Source organism: Temnothorax nylanderi, unplaced genomic scaffold, assembly GCF_030848795.1.
Source record: "Temnothorax nylanderi isolate EJ_2023f unplaced genomic scaffold, tnyl_v1.0 TNYL_tig0382_pilon, whole genome shotgun sequence".
In the NCBI taxonomy this organism is placed as follows: Eukaryota; Metazoa; Arthropoda; class Insecta; order Hymenoptera; family Formicidae; genus Temnothorax; species Temnothorax nylanderi.
The window spans coordinates 30,366-47,271 of record NW_027249444.1 but is presented as its reverse complement, the minus strand read 5'-3'; the positions used below and the strand labels follow the sequence as shown (position 1 = coordinate 47,271).

Here is a 16,906-nt window from a genome sequence, read left to right as displayed (position 1 = left end):
AAACTAATGCAGCTAGTTCAGCTATAAAGAACAGACCTATCGTAGCATAATATTTAATGTTTTTACTTTATTTAATGATTCCTGGTGGTAATTGAAATTTATTTGCGATTCTAGGCTACAATGCCGCCACAAAAAAAATCAACACAAAAGAAAAAAGAGCCAGTGAAGAAAAGAAAATTTTTTACATACTCTCTGCAGTAAGTGCAAAATGCTTTGGATGCTATACACAGTGGGACTCCTGTTTCACTAGCAAGTAAAATGTTTGATGTTCCACGTACAACATTGAGACGGAAGATTGAAAGCTTTGTGCCAGAAACATTGGGACACACGGGCCCTTATAGCACTGTATGTGTATCGAAACATTGATTCAAGTGCATGGCCATAAGTGGGGCAGTAGGAAGCCACAACCGGTACACGCATGGCCAAAACTAGTGAAAATGCACTTAACTTCTTTTCTCTCGTTTTTTATTGTCTTGGAGTCATTTTAACATTTTTACGATAAAAAAAACGAAAATATATCCCTCTAAATTGGACAATATATATGTGAAAGGCCGCTGTAGTAATAATTATTCGAATCTGAAGCGTTTCAAGATGGTAATATGCTTAAAGTGGCCAAAACCGGTACTTCTACCCTACTAATTCCAAGTAATTAATATGAGCCTTTCGCTCTGATTTATCCCAAGCTCCATACGTAGTTTCGTCATTGCACGCAGCGCCCCAGCCAGTTAATGACGCATCTGAGAATATTTCCAGTTCATACTTCTGCTGTCTGATTGGGTTGATAGCATCGGATATATGCAACTCCCACCAAACAAAGTCCGAATTCAGTATCGCAGAGAGTCTCATTTTAGCATCATAGTTTCCTCTACTTTTCAACAATGTCAAATACTTTTGGCATTCAAATCCCTTAGAATAAACCCAGCCGTATTGAACAGTTGGACAGGCTGCCGTGATACATATTGCCCACAAATTGAGTAAATTCTCGAATGGTGCAAGACTGTAAAGTTTTAAATTTTTTAATTAATGACAAGATCAACTGCTTTTTCTTCTCCGGAAGCTCAAGAGTCATGCGACTAGAGTCTACAATAAAACCGAGAAACTGGCATCTTGTGCTCGGAATTAAATTACTTTTGCTTTCATTAATTAAAAACCCCAAAGACTTTAGAACCTGCTGCGTTGTCTCAATATTTTTTTAGCATTCTTCGACATTTTTTCCAAGACACCACCAATTATTCAGATACGCTACCGATTTGAAACCCGTTTCTTTAAAAAAAATCACTACCGGTTTTGGGATTTTTTTGTACAACCACGGAGCCGTATTCAGTCCGAAGGGAAAACACACGAATTCCCACACACGATCCTTCCACCTAAAACGTAAGAATTTTCGACTATTCTCATCTATTGGAATAAGGAAGTACGCATCCTAGAGATCCAGAGTAGCCATGAAACATCTCTTAGTCACTAACTTTAGAACCGTACGGATATCTTCCATTTTAAAGTGATCCGTTTCAATAAATTTGTTTAAGTCTTTTAAATTTAAAACAAATCTAAATTTACCATTTGTTTCTGGAACCAAAAAATACGATGACAAGATCTGAGACTTAGATAAAACACACTGTTGAATTGCTCCTACTTTGAGCAAATCATTTATTACCTCTTGTAAATGAGGTTTGTCCCTTGGATTTAACGAAGTATTTTTAACTGTTTTTAATTGAACTGGCGGTTTATCGAATTTAATTTTGTATCCGGATATACTATCTAAAATGAACTTATCCGATGTAATTCTAGACCAAGCTTCAATATAGTATCTTAATCGTCCTGCTATTTTCCCAACCTCTACTTCGACGTTGTCGAAGCTGTGGTTTGCGCTGGGGTGGAACAATATTTCTCGTGAACTTTGGTCTGGTGATACGTCCTCTGAGGTGCCTTGCGGTTGTAGCCCGCCTGTGACTGGTTGGAGGACTTCGCAGGCGGGCCCCTCCAGTTTAAACCCGAACAAGACCTGAAGGCGGCTTTTTCCCTGGCAAAAATTTTTAGTGAAAGATTGTGTTTGTATTTGTTTATGAAGAGTTTTTTCAATGGTTACACTATTTATGAAGAGTTTTATTGATGTTTACACTGTTTGGAAGCACGTTGCAAACACTTGGTTAACCCCCTGCTGACAAAACATTTTATAAATACTTAGAAAACTAATGGAAACGTTTGAGACTATGTTATTAAACGCCACTTAAACATTTCATAAGAAAAACGTAGCTGTGAACATCTCATAAACAATTCCGTGTTTAAATTTACATCTCATAAACAATTTAATAAATGTTTTAAAACTCAAATGAAACATCTACTCAACATTTAAGCAAACATTTTATAAACATATTATTTTCGCCAGGGTTCTCTGTTGCTTGAGTCTTCAACGACAGACCCACTTTTTCCACCAATTTAGCTGTCTTCACTCTTTGGGATAGTGTTGAACCAAACAGAAACTCATCAGTTTCCGCTTTCTCGAGAAGGGTTTTAGCTTTTTTATCGAGCCCAGGGTAAATAAAGGCCTTCCTAGCTTTGGTGAGTTGTTTAAACAGCTCACACATGAGTCCACCTGAGTCTGTTAAAGCTGATAACAGCTCTTTCCTGTCGATCTCGGCTTTTTTATCGTTGAGAATCATATTGACTGCTTTTCCCAGTGACGACAGGCTAGCGCCATAGAGATCCTGGTCAATTGCCAGATATTTATCTCGTTTCTTCACTGTGTCATTCACGATTGCTTCCACTTCTAGATTTAACTTAGGTGTGTTAATGGGACAATTTACCTTTACATGAGTACATTTTGAAGAATTTAATTTTGCTCTCTTTATAGATGCCTTTGGCGAGGACTTTCTTCCAAGTCTCTGCCAGTTTTGGATGAAATACAAATTCCTCCTCGTTGCTAGAGAGCCCTTCGCCAAGAATCCCCAAAGTCTCCTCATCCAACTCGACAAAGTCTTCGTCCTTTTCGAGTTCTGTCACTTCCAGATTATTAGAGTTTTTATTTCCACTCTCGTTTTCTTTATCTCCCTCATCGAGCAGAGGATTTAAGTCAATGTTTAGAGGAACATCTGGAAGTGCAAAAGATCTAGGTTATAAGCTGTCAATTCATTGATGCAAAAGAGAACGTTACTCTTTATATAACCTAGTCAGTTCGTACGGAATTGTCTCACCTCTCGTGTGAGCTCACCGCCGTTAAGATTGACTCAATCTTAATGAAGAGGACATCCAATTAATAATCAAATTATACCTTACTTGCATCTTTTGAGACTGACGAAATAGTATCGTAGTCTCGACTACTTGACGGTGATACATTTTTACCCTTTTTAATCAATTTCTTTTGAATTCTCTTCAGCTTCTTTCGTAGCCTCTCCACTGAGGGAGAACGCTCTCTTTCTTTTTTTTACTTTTTTCCCATTTCTATAACTAAAATATCAAATTTCTATTTTACATTCGCTGAAACAACGTAGTTTCTCGTCACGTACAAAAAACGTTATGACAGGAATATGGCGGGCGGGAATCTCCAATAAGGGGTCTCTCGTCTCCTGCTTCTTATTGGCTGAACATTGTGGTGACTCCTAGCGGACTAAAGCGGTACTACCTAGTAATCTTTTAGTGATCTCGAGAACGAAACACGATGCATAATGACCTATCAGCCGTTGAAAAACTCCATTATTTAAAAACGAGCCTGACCGGCGAACCATCGCAGCACCTTAAGAACGTCGCAATCTCTAGCGAGAATCTGATACGTTCCTGGAACACTCTCTCTGCTCGCTACGAGAACAAACAGATTTTGATCGACGCTCAACTAGCCGTGCTATTGCGACATGCAAAGTTAAAACCGAATGTGCAGCGGAAATTAAACGACTTTTTGGCGACGTTAAAGAAGCTCTCGGCGTTCTTGAAGCCCTTAATTGCCCTATTCAGCACTGGGATTATCTCATTGTTTTCATGACTGTGCGTAAACTCGATTCCGAATCACTGAAAGATTGGGAAAAAACGCTCGGCTCTAAGACTACTCCGCCTTTCTTCGCCGATCTGGAGGCTTTCCTTGTCGGGCGCGTGTACACTCTCGAACGGTCCACTATATCACGTAAACAACATTCTAATAGTTCAAACCCGGCGCGATCTCAGACGAACGCGAAGTCATACGTCGCCACCACAGTGAGATAACAATGTGCATTGTGCTCTTCGGGACATTATATCGCTTCTTGTCCGAAATATCTCGAGAAGACTCCTAGGGTCCGTTTTGAGTTGCGCATGAAACGCATAGACTGCATTACTGTTGCGTAGCGCTTCGAAATCGTTCCGTTTTGTCAATGCGCATGAAGCGCTTTAGTAATTCGGAACGGTTGTCTGCCCGCTCTGCGTACTAATGCGAATTGAAAAGGGATCGACGCCGTTCTAATCAATGGCTCCTGCCTCATTTGTATGATGTTAGCCGATGACTGACACTTTTTTAAAAAAATTAGTGACATGTTTTAAAAAAATGTGAAATCGATTGTATTTTGTTTATAGATTATTGTAGTGCATTTATTTTTGTTTGTTAATTTATAATTAATTTTTAATTAATTATTTAATTGTAGACCATGAAACTAGCCGACATATATTATAAAATTAAAAAATTTGAACATTACTTCCTCACAATTTTCAAGTATGCAAATTATAAATTTGCACATTGCTTAATCAACATTTTATTTCGCTCATAAAGCTTCCTCTGATGAAAAAGCCTATTTTTTTATGTATAATTATTAGTAGATATTTATTAATTTGGCTTCTTCATAGAGGAAGCTTTATGAGCGAAATAAAATGTTGATTAAGCAACGTGCAAATTTATAATTTGCATACTTGAAAATTGTGAGGAAGTAATGTTCAAATTTATAATTTGTACACTTAAAAATTATGAGGAAGCAATGTGCAAGTTTCTACTTGCCCACTTAAAAACTATGAGGAAGCAATGTGCAAGTTTCTACTTGCACACTTAAAAACTATGAGGAAGCAATGTGCAAGTTTCTACTTGCACACTTTTTTATTGTGATAAGCTTTATTGCGACTAATATTTGTTATACTATTACAAAAATCAATTGAATAATTAATGTTTTTATTAAAATGATCCCTACTAATTGCGGATATTTCTTAATTTTTCCATTTTGTTTTATTTTTTTACTTATACATTAGTTTTTTATTTCTACTTTAAAATAATTTTTTAAATATATAAAAAGTGATTTTATTACTAATTAGTAGCACAAATGGAGTTTTACAATCGACACAATGTTAAATCGATGTTGACTTGAGTAGTTCAGGCTACATGGTCCATATATGGACTTGAGAATATAAGACTGAAGAATATAACATATTTAGAATTGAATAAATTGCGACTGGTTTGGCGCAATTTTTCCAATTTTATTATATTTTTAAGTCTTTTCTACCCGTATTTCATATATAATTCTTTAAGATTTAGTTGATTAGTTCTTGAGGCATCCTGTTTTTTTATTATAAGAACGTTCAATGAATTTATTCAATCGCAATCTGTAAACAAAACACTGTTGCTGCTAAGGTGACGACAAGCGTCTTGAACATTCAAAGGAGTATGAATGTGTTAAGAATTGATGAAACTTGACAAGTATTAGATGAAGTTGTAGTTATTCTTTAATTAAATAAAGATTAAATACTATTCTTTTTAAATTTAACATATCTTTGAGATGCTGTGATGTAATTGTGTCCGAAATTATTTTTCTAATACCAAAATTAGTGGCTGCTATAATTTTGGTACTATAAGTACGGATCATGCCCCGATCATGGCTTAATTGTCTAGATCATGCCCCGATCTTGGCTTAATTGTCTGGTTCGTCCCCCGATCTTGACTTAATTGTCTGGATCGTCCCCCGATCTTGATTCAAATCATGCCCCGATCTTGGCTTAATTGTCTGGATCATGCCCAAATCTTGGCTTAATTGTCTGGATCGTCCCTCGATCTTGGCTTAATTGTCCGGATCATGCCCCGATCTTGGCATAATTGTCTAGATCATGCCCTGATCTTGGCTTAATTGTCTGAATCATGCCCCGATCTTGACTTAATTGCTTGAATCATACCGATTTTAGATCATGATCCGATCTAGACAATTAAGCCAAGAATATAATAAAACTATAAATAGCCCGATATTTCAAAATTTGCTACACATATCTCTAAAAAAATTATGGACCTTTAATCGCGTATAAAAATGGATCTAATCAATCAAATCTTAAAGAATTATATATGAAATAGGGGTTTAAAAAACTGAAAAATATAATAGAATTAGAAATAGATCGATATCTCAAATATTGAGAAAGCTACAGCGTAAAACACGCTTTTCTGAAAAATAAAAATCCCCTTAAAATCTATACCGGTCGACGGATTTTAATCAAATTAGAGGAGAACATACTTTCTATGATACTCTATTTGTGTGCAAAATTTCAACCCGGTATCTAAAAAATTGTAGAAGTAGATGCGTGTACAAAAAAATAGATGTGGAATCGATTGTATTTCGTTTGTAGATTATTGTAGTGCATTCATTTTCGTTTGTTAGTCCATAATTATATTTTAATTAAATATTTAAAGTGTCAGTCGCGCGTCGGCTAACATCATATGATACATCAACATATTATAAAATAAAAAAAGCTTGTTTGTAGTTAATTGTATTTTGTTTGTAGAGCTTTGTAGTAAAGTTAAAAAGTTTTGTAGTCTTTTTAAATTGTTTATAATTAATAAATACATTTGTCGAACTGAACTATCCGATAATCAATTAACGACCCATACAGCACAAAATATTTTAAAAATATTTTAAAAATATTTTTTAGGAAGATTAAAATAATTCACAAAAATATTTTTAGAATGTTTCTATGTCCGCCAGATTAAGTCAGAAAAATATTTTTAAAAATATTTTTAAAAGATGCAAATAAATAGGGGAGACCGGGGCCTAACCGTCGCCGGGGTTGAACCGTCAAATCAAATATCTCGGAATCTGTATATTGTGCGAACTCGCTATTAACATTGTAAACGCTGCTTATGGTACCCATTTGACCAACGGAGTTTCGGCAGGTTACCTGCCGTGTTATGATTTTTACGAGGGCAAACGTGTTTTCGGAAGGTGAAAGTTACATTTTCTGCGCGTGGAAATTTTGTAATATCTGCAATAATATTTGCTCTCCAAATCTCGAGGTACGTGATTATAAAAAGTAATGCATGCTGAACACGAATCCAGTGTAGTTTTTTCATTATCGTTGATGTCTAATATTTCGTGGGCGATCAAACCTGAAACTTGTGTTTGGGGTTAATCCGTCAGTAAGCAGTCCGGGTGCATTTCCAAGGCATTTCCGGGCATTTCCAGGCTCACTGCATATGGAATATGGATGAGACGGGAATTACAACCGTTCAGACACCGAATAGAGTCATCGGACGTCGAGGAGTGAAACAAGTCGGGCGAGTAACTTCTGCGGAAAGAGGAACCCTCGTAACTATTTTTTAATAACGTTTCGCATAAAATTTTAAATAAATTTTTATATTTTTTCTTAAAAAACAATTATTAAGAAGTATCCTATTATTTTTCAGGATTAGATGTACGTATATGTATTGAAAACGCAGTGTGACGGTTAAACCCCGGCATTTTTGAGATTTCAATTTTTCCACCGTTGTCGTTTTTGCTCTATACCGGTTAAACAAAGCGACGTAGATAAAAATTTCCTATATAAATTTTGTAGCTAAAGGTTCACTCTTTAGAGTGGTATACCACATTTAACTAAAATTATTTATTTTCTTGTTAAAAATCGGCACCGAAAAAAAACTGACGGTTAGGCCCCGGTCTCCCCTATATTCAATAATATTTGTAAAATCTTTTAAAAATATTGCTTTAAAAAATAAATTCCCAATAAGCAATAATTAATTATTGCAAGCAATCACATTTAAAAGATTTTTTTAATATTTGAAAAATATGCATCTTTACATCTTACTTTGGAAAATATATTATTTTGTATATCTATGTCGCAGACTTTTTGCGAAATCAGCCTTTTTACAAAAAGGCTAGCCTGTTTGCAAATAGCCGCCTTTTTGCGAAAGCATTCATTAGTTCTCAATAAGACTGACACACTTTAGACTTTTTGCAAAAAGCCTAACTAGCACCAGCCTCATTGGTTAATGATGCACGTTCTGCAATGTGGCTAACAAGACGTCTAGCCTTTTTGCATACAGCCTAAAATCCCTAGTCTGATTGACGAAGACGCTGCTACGTTTGCTATACTAGTTTGACAAAGCCCTCCCGCTCACGTGCGCTCACGCATGTAAGTCCCCCTGCACCCCTCCATGCATGTGCTTTATAATTTTGCTTTACAATTTAGCATGTACTTTAAGTTATAAAGCGAGGTCCACGCTGCCTACCGGCGGAGGTGGGTGCGGGAGGGGGGGCCGAAGGCCCCCCCTTGTACCGCCCCCCGCGCGCGCGCGCGTGTGTGTGTGTGTGTGTGCGTGCGTGTGTGTGTGTGTGTGTGTGTGTGTGTGTGTGTGTGTGTGTGTGTGTGTGTGTGTGTGTGTGTGTGTGTGTGTGTGTGTGTGTGTGTGTGTGTGTGTGTGTGTGTGTGTGTGTGTGTGTAACATCTACAATTTAATACAGTCAGGATAGTCAGGATAAACTAATAAAATCTATTAATTTATCCTGACTATCCTGACTGTATTAAATTGTAGATGTTATTCGATCGGTGAGTCAGACGCCGCGATATCGCCGGCTCCAGCGCTAGCCCCATTCACCACGCACCCCGGCAACACCGCTACATCCTCAGCACATGGTGGGCATGTGTCAACATCTCAACCTTGCAGTCGTGTTGCACATTCGCGTGCATTTCGCCAGACTTCGGTACTCTTCGCCACTGCTCTCGTCAACGTTATCTCTCGCGTCGGAGAACACTATCAATTATGTGCACTGGTTGATCAATGCTCCGAGGTTTTCTTTATTTCCGAGTTCGCGGCACAACTCTTAAAGCTATCACGTAAAGCCGCTGCGATTCTCGGTATCGGAGCTCAACGCTCTGTCTCTAACGGACGAGTTTCTCTCAAAATTACCTCGCGGATTAACTCGGCATTCTCTCTCGTTATTGACGCTTTTGTACTGCCAAAACTCACCGCGTATCTGTCACCCGCGCATATCAAAACTACTCAGTGGCCACATATTGATGGACTGCCCCTTGCGGATCCAAAGGACCCCGCACACATCACAGGGAAAATTGGCCATCCGTCGAATTTGCTGAAATTTTAGTATGATGTAGTTCATGTCGTCCTGATCAAAAGTCATAATGGGCCCGTGGTCAAAGAATGAACAGTTTCCGAGATACGTGAGGTCAAAGGTCAATAATAGTGCCTTATTCGAAAATTCTATTCTTTGTGTATATCCGCACGTGAGCAGTGTTGTTGTGTGCGTATGTGCCATTCTACGTATGTGTGTGTGAGCGTAGCCTGGTTTGATACATGGCAATAGTAATATGACAATATGGCCACCTACGAAACTAGTGCACGGATCGAGATCAAACTTGGCCAGCATGTTCACCGTCGAAAAAGGGTTTTATTTTTATTTAAGCATGCATACCATGAGTGGCCATATTACCCTCACTGACGTTATATTGCCATCTGATCTCGTACTCTCCGGTGTGACACAATGGCAGAGTTTCAAGATTGGTGATAGCTAATGAAGACAAGATCAGTTGATGATCCAGGCAATGAAGGCAAGATCGGTTGGTGATCCAGCCAATGAAGGCAAGATCGGTTGGTGATCCAGCCAATGAAGGCAAGATCGGTTGATGATCCAGCCAATGAAGGCAAGATCGGTTGGTGATCCAGCCAATGAAGGCAAGATCGGTTGGTGATCCAGCCGAGGTATTGCTACTACATTACAAACAAAGCAATTAATTCGATTTCGATTGCGATTTGCCATTTTAAGTGGTAGAAATAATATTTGGAATCCACCAATGTCTTGTCACTTATATATTTCAAAATAAAAAATCCGAATGGTAGATAAAATAATTATTCACCGTAGCTAACAAAACACGGAATATTTATAGGATGAAAGCAGTTACGCGTACGTAAAGTATGTTATAATAATACTCAAATGATGTTAAAATAGTACAAAAAAATAGTAGGGGAGACCGGGGCTAAAAGGTCAGTTTTTTTTCGGTGCCGATTTTTAACAACAAAATAAATAATTTTAGTTAAATGTGGTATACCACTGTAAAGAGTGAACTTTTAGCTACAAAATTTATATAGAAAATTGTTGTCTACGTCGCTTTGTTTAACCGGTATAGAGCAAAAACGACAACGGTGGAAAAATTGAAATCTCAAAAATGCCGGGGTTTAAACGTCACACTGCATTTTCAATACATATATGTTCGGGAGGCGATCTCGACGAGATCGTCCCGATTGAGTTGCCGGGATTCGCTCAGAGATGAGCGCGAAGACAATCGGTGGCGCAAGCTTAGAGTCTCGCTTAAGGATATGGAGCGGGAAGAAACTTAGACTCGCACTTCACACAGAACAAAAAAAACGTTTATTCTGTCCACCAAATGGAGCGAAATGACGCTCGACGCACCACGCGTACAAATATCCGTCCGTCTGACACGGCTGTGTCGGAGTAAACCGATTATCGGAGATCTTGCCGTCGGAAATCTTGATCGCGGGTAGATCGAATGCCCGCGACCGCGGACGATAGGGATGCGGGCGTCTGCGTCCAAGTTACAGCCTACCATGGACACGTTAACACAATTCGTTTAATAGCGGTGTACTAAGTTTCTCGGCTACGAGCGGTTTTGATACTCGTGGGCTTTGGTACGAACGAGCCGACGATTCGACAGATTCTGGTTGCTTCGCACTCGATTCGGCGGTCGCGTCGTGCAAACGGGGATAGGCATTCCGCCCCTCGCGGAGAAAGTCACTTTATTTTCTTACTTTATTTGTCCTTACGTCTAAGGTAAACTCGTGGAACACGCGATCTTGTCGCTAAGCGCGGTGCCTCGACGAATAAGCGTGCGAGCTGCTTTTCGAGGCACGTGATTACGGCTCACGACGTTCGTGGCTGGGCTGCGCGTTTCGAGCGCTGAATAACGCGGATTTCGGTTTGACTTTCAAACAATATACGTACATCTAATCCTGAAAAATGATAGGATACATTTTAATAATTGTTTTTTAAGAGAAAAATATAAAAATTTATTTAAAATTTTTATGCGAAACATTATTAAAAAATAGTTACGAGGGTTCCTCTTTCCGCAGAAGTCACTCGCCCGACTTGTTTCACTCCTCGACGTCCGATGACTCTATTCGGTGTCTGAACGGTTGTAATTCCCGTCTCATCCATATTCCATATGCAATGAGCCTGGAAATGCCCGGAAATGCCTTGGAAATGCATCTGGACTGCTTACTGACCGATTAGCCCCAAACACAAGTTTCAGGTTTGATCGCCCACGAAATATTAGACATCAACGATAATGAAAAAACTACACTGGATTCGTGTTCAGCTTGCATTACTCTTTATAATCACGTACCTCGAGATTTGGAAAGCAAATATTATTGCAGATATTACAAAATTTCCACGCGCAGAAAATGTAACTTTCACCTTCCGAAAACACGTTTGCCCTCGTAAAAATCATAATACGGCAGGTAACCTGCCGAAACTCCGTTGGTCACATGGGTACCATAAGCAGCGTTTACAATGTTAATAGCGAGTTCACACAATATACAGGTTCCGAGATATTTGATTTGACGCTTCAACCCCGTTGACCTTTTAGCCCCGGTTTCCCCTACATAAAATAATACAAAGAAGTACCAAATGGATGTATCTGTCTGAATTATCAACTAAAGCTTTTCCCACGCTCTTCACATACAGTGCTGTAAGATCGTGGGACGTAATATCTCCCATTCCTTGATATGGGATGCCTCCTCCAGTGGACACGAAATGCCAGCACTACATGCGTAGCATATCGGTGTAGCCAGAGCCGAAACTCGCCGAAGTAAGATTCGGCTTCAAATAACTAAGCGAGCCGATTCTCGACGACTTGACCTACGAAGCTACGTTCACATACAAATACACATACATATGCAGAATGGCACATACGCACACAACAACACTGTTCACGTGCGGATATACACAAAGAATAGAATTTTCGTATAAGGCACTATTATTGACCTTTGACCTCTCGTATCTCGGAAACTGTCCATTCTTTGACCTCGGGCCCATTATGACTTTTGATCAGGACGACATGAACTACATCATACTAAAATTTCAGCAAATTCGACGGATGGCCAATTTTCCCTGTGATGTGTGCGGGGTCCTTTCCAAATAAGTAGTAATTTATTTTTAACCAACTTTTAATTATTTTAATAATAAAAAATTTTTACTACTAATTACCAATTTTTCTACTAATTACCAATTTGCAAAAGAAATTAATTCATTTTCGCCTAAATACTAATTTTCATGTAACTAGAAATTTTTTGTGACAAATTACCAATTTTTTGAGTAATGAATAATTCACTTTTACCGAAATATTATTAATTTTTACGCAATTAGTAATTTTTTGCGACTAATTAATAATTTGTTAATTTAATAAAAATTTAGGTAAATATATAGTATAACGGCATTCTCTCCGATTCCTTTAAAATTTTCAAATTTTGTGTATTTTGGGTAGCAAATAAGATTCTCAGAAGGAAAATTGTCGCTCATTCCATTTGTTTATAATTAATACTTAAAATATTACGATGTCGGTAAGTAAAGAAATAATAACTTCTGGATATATATTTCACTTCTTATTATTAGATCATAAGTTATTTACAACTTCATTTATTCAATTATATATTTTAAAATTATAATCTTTGTTCAAGCAGAAAATAGTAGAAAGCATAAATACAGAGTATTCTCTGCTTTAACCAAAAGCACAAACTGATGTCTGTTTTAATTGTGATCCTTTAAATTTTTATTCCAAAACATTTTTTGAATAAAGGGCCACATATTCGCATTAGCAATTACATCTTAAACTGCAAGCAAGGACTATTAGTAATTTGTTCTACTGAATATAATATATCAATCAGATACTATGCTGAAGTTGTAAATAGCATAATTGATTATATCCCTGCCCTTTGTGCACACTGCCCGTCACTATTATCGATTGAATGATTTAGTGAGGTCTTCGGACTGGTGCGCGGCAATGCGTTGGCATTACCGATGTTACTGGGAAGATAACCAAACTTGATCATTTAGAGGAAGTAAAAGTCGTAACAAGGATTGAAGTAAAAAACGAAATATACATATATCAATAAATTATCGTTTCAATTATCATTTCCTTACTTACTCACCTCGTGATATTTTAAGTATTAATTAGAAACAAACGGAATATGAGGGACGATTTTTATTCTCAGAATCCTTTTTACTACACAAAATTTGAAAATTTTAAGTCGGAGAGGGTGCCGTTATACTACATATTTACCCAAATTTATTTTGTTGTTTTTGTTAATTTCGTGAATAATTAATATTTCCAGACACCAAGGTATAAAATCAACGTCTATCAAAATAATGGACTCGATTCAACTAATATTTTAGCATAACTTGCCTACAATACAAATTGCGCTACAGATCACTTTCTCGTTCTCTTCAACTTTTATAACTTTTACAAGACAGCATATATACGTGGGTAGTTTGAAAAGTTTTGAGCCTCAAACATTACTTTTTCGGTCAAATTCGGTCAAATTTTTCAACATTCACACATTTCAAGTCGATGTTAGACTCAAAACTTTTCAGACTACCCTCGTATACGTACGTATGTAATTTTGGATACACCTTTTTTTTAAAGATCTCGTCGGAATCAGCTCCCTGCAGTCAATATATATTATTGATCACTATCACTATCTGTCACGACAATCACGATTGTCACTATCCATTTCTAGGTTATATAACTACTGAGCGCACACGTACATACATATCCTGTCACAACATGTATTCACGAATTGCGAAACACGGAATAGTCCAGTCAAAATACGGAAAAAAGGGGGGTACCTAGAAAAAATTGCAACACAAGGTTTTATTACGTCATTGTGTTCAGAAAAACATACTTGTTTGGGAATCGCAAGGGCAGGGTAAGAAACCGTGAGTCGTTTAATGTTAGCGATACTGTGACATGTATTTCTTGATTCTTCTACAATTCTTTTTGGTTTTGTTTAAGTGGCGCCTACTGGCGCCGGAGACGGATGGTCTCTTTCAAAAAATAATAATGATTTTAATCAGGGAGAAGCCCTTAGAATAACAGGCGGAGCCGGGCGGCCTGTTTCTTAGTGAGTCGTCTTCCCGGCAGGTCCTCGTCAGCGTAGTAGTTGTTCGGATCCCGCTTGAGAGAGGCTCCGGGAGTCGGTGGAGGTCGATTCAATGGGGGCTCTCGAGGCTTAGGCGATGCGTCCAGCAGTTCCGTTTGCGTGCCCAGCGTTCGCCGAGATCGTGGAGGCCACGTTGTCTGTGTGGCCACCGACTTTCTCGGTTGTAATCTCGTGGGCTCTTCTTCTTCTTCTTTTATTTTATTGGCTCCTGCCTCTTTTCAGAGGACAATACGGCCAGCATTTGCCACTGTTTGTTTACAAAGTCTAGAACACTGTTAGCGTAGCGAGGTCTAAATGGAAATATTAGAAGTCTGAGTGGGAACCGATGCAGACAGTAACAGTCGCAATACTTTCAAAAATTTTTCCTGTCGGACAAAACACGTCCGAACTGGTCCGCGCACGTTCTGCGAATTGTAATCTCGCGGGCGAGATCGGCCGGCTTCGACGCGGATCACCGAGACTTAGATCTGCCTCGGGGCGCGTCAGCCGCTTGCGGTGCTCTGGGATGCTAATCTTCCAGAGCCTCCACGGTGCTTCCGGCAACTCTACAGGAGCAGGAGGCCTTCCTCCTGCGGGTAGCGGTCGTCCTCAACGGCCTTTTCGCCGGCTCCGGCCGTGGCGGCCGCCTTGGGTGGGCGCTTTCTTTGCCTTCTCAGTGGAGGGGTGGCGGTGCACCTCGGCTCGAGGTCGCCGATGAGGGCCAACCTCCTCCACTCTTAAAACCTGCGACGTCGATCGGGCCGACGGAGGCTTCTGCTGCGGGCTGCTTCTGCTATACTGACTCATTTGCTCGACACCAAGGTGGAGCCGTGTTAGTCAGCGCGAAGTGAGTTGCTGGTTCCTCGAAAGGCTCGTCTTCTTATCCGTGTAAATGTTTGATTTTAATTACGGGAAACGCGGCCATCCAGTGGTAACAGGTGACACTAGGCAATTTTTGCGTGTAAACAGAATGTTTTGGTTCGCGCGCGCGTCAGAACCTATTGGATGGCCGGTTGCCTCCGTTTCAGGCGCAATCTCATACAATACTGAACAACATATTCAAATTCCGCCATTTTCCGCTATCCCTAAGTATGTTTTTTATTAACAATTTATAAACAAATTTGTTTTTCTCTACAAATACGATAAATTTCGAAATTTTTGTACAGATCAAAGTTGTAGAGCAGACAAATATCTACAAAAAATGTTCTTATGAATTTTTTGAAAGAATACCTGTAGAGCCGTTTTTCTGAATGGGCCGTAAGAGTTGAGTTATAAACAATTAAAACAATAACAATTTTTTCCTTTCTCCAGTAAACATAAAAAAATAATCCAAAATTTAACCGACACAACTGGCCAAAATTACTCCTTTATTGAAAAATTATAACGTTTCGACCCTCATCAGGTCCTTTTCAAGTGAGATATTTTTACAAAGCCGCAACATATACACAAAAAACATCATACGTCGCTAGACGTATTGACTCATATTATTTGAGATATTTGCAACAAGAGCTACTAGGCTACGCGCGGAGCGGAGCGGAGAGTCCTAACAAGCACACGGCAATCTCTACCGGTCGCTGCTAGTTCTCTAGGTTCTACAAGGAAATTGAGTTGGTTTTCGATACTGGTATATGTGTCTATGTATACATATATATATATATATATATATATATATATATATATATATATTGTCACGTCTTTTTCACGCCCGAGGCGCACGAAGGATCAAAAGGGGTCAGGTAGAGAAGGATGGTAGGCCTCTCCGACTGTTCTCTCGCACATCCGACGCTTCACTAGCCGAAAGTTATTGTTGGGCGCCAGACGCGTAAATTCGCGTCCACTAACGTACGCTAAGATCGAGAAAAACCAAAGAGAGACGCAAGATAATTTCGGCGTGCGAGGAATCGGCCAGCTCGACCTAACGGTTATGGGCGGGGTTGATGAAGAGCAGCGCGATATTCGGCGGGGTGATGCCTAAATCCCTATAACTCAGGCAGTTAACAAATGAATAACAACGTTTATTCGGAGGAAAATCTCCGGTGAAATAGTCAATGCCGATTCGGCTTCCATTACCAAATTATAGAAATCAAGCGAATAACTGACAACGCGGGCGTCCGGATTTGAACAACAAAAATAATGGTAACGCGAACGCCAGAAATGAACGGAGCTTTATGTGATTGTATAGTAAACGCGCAGAATGCGCGGGTATCGATTCAGAGAACAATAGTAGAAAATGAAACTTACAAATACTATAGGACATCGGCAAAAGATATAACGAAATAATCGGAGTAAACGCGAAATAATATTGTAATTAGGAAGTATGGTCGAACATAGAATATCGTAAGATGGAGGTGCGTCACGCTCGGAGTGCGTGAACGCCACGTCCGCAGCCGCACCGGAATTCTGTCGCCCGAGTATCTTAATCTAACGCAAAAATACGGACTTAATCTAACGCAAGAAACCAACGAAGCTGACGCAAGAAATTCTGATCGAACGCGAGAATGATACCCCGAGGTGCTCGGCAAAACGCGAAATATTAGAACT

At 39.0% G+C, this 16,906-nt stretch overlaps 1 pseudogene; it reads right to left on the bottom strand.

Annotated features, from left to right (window-relative positions):
* Positions 1-627: 627 nt before the first annotated feature.
* On the bottom strand, positions 628-11,945 carry LOC139782020 (uncharacterized; annotated as a pseudogene).
* Positions 11,946-16,906: the final 4,961 nt, after the last annotated feature.